Source organism: Mus pahari, chromosome 7 (assembly GCF_900095145.1).
Source record: "Mus pahari chromosome 7, PAHARI_EIJ_v1.1, whole genome shotgun sequence".
Lineage (NCBI taxonomy): Eukaryota > Metazoa > Chordata > Mammalia > Rodentia > Muridae > Mus > Mus pahari.
In genome coordinates this window covers 82374920-82376188 of record NC_034596.1, presented here as the reverse complement: position 1 = coordinate 82376188, position 1269 = coordinate 82374920, and positions in this window count along the sequence as shown.

Sequence of the window (1269 nt, the reverse complement as noted above, 5' to 3'; positions counted from 1 at the left end):
ATTCCCAACTTAAAGGGCCAGAAAATATCTTCAACAAAATTATAGAAGAAAACGTCCCTAACATAAAGAAAGAGATGCCCATGAATATACAAGAAGCCTACAGAACTCCAAATAGACTAGACCAGAAAAGAAATTCCTCCCGTCGCATAATAATCAAAACCAAGCAAAGAAAGAATATTAAAAGCAGTAAGGGGAAAAGGTCAAGTAACATATAAAGGCAGAGCTATCAGAATTACACCAGACTTCTCACCAGAGACTATGAAAGCCAGAAGATCCTGGGCAGATCATACAGATCCTAAGAGAACACAAATGCCAGCGTAGGCTACTGTACCCAGCAAAACTCTCAATCACCATAGACAGAGAAACCAAGGTATTCTATGACAAAACCAAATTTACATAGTATCTTCCCATAAATCCAACCATACAAAGGATAATAGATGGAAAACTCCAACACAAGGAGGAAAACTACACCCTAGAAAAAGCAAGAAAGTAATCTTTCAACAAACTCAAAAGAAGATAGCCACACAAACATAATTCCACCTCTAATAACAAAAATAACAGGAAGTAACAATTACTTTTCCTTAATATCTCTTAATATCAATGGACTAAATTCCCCAAAAAAGACATAGATTAACAGACTGGATACATAAACAGGACCCAGCATTTTGCTGCATACAGGAAATGCACCTCAGTGACAGAGACAGTCACTACCTCAGAGTAAAAGGTTGGAAAACAATTTTCCAAGCAAATGGCCCCCAAAAACAAACTGGAGTAGCCATTCTAATATCCAATAAAAATCAGCTTTCAACCAAAAGTTATCAAAAAAGATAAGGAAGAACACTTCATACTGGTCAAAGGAAAAATCTACCAAGATGAATTCTAAATTCTAAACATCTATGCTCCAAATGCAAGGCTACCCACATTCATAAAAGAAACTTTACTAAAGCTCAAAGCATACATCATACCTCACACAATAATAGTGGGAGACTTCAACACTCCACTCTCAGCAATGGACAGATCATGGAAACAGAAACTAAACAGAGACACGGTGAAATTAACAGAAGTTATGAACCAAATGGATCTGAAAGAAATTTATAGTACATTTCATCCTAAAGCAGAAGAATGTACCTTCTTAGCCCCTCATGGTACTTTCTCCAAAACTGACCATATAATTGGTCACAAAACAGGCCTCAACAGATAGAAGATTGAAATAATCCCATGCACCCTATCAGATCACCACAGACTAAGGCTGGTCTTAAATACCAACAA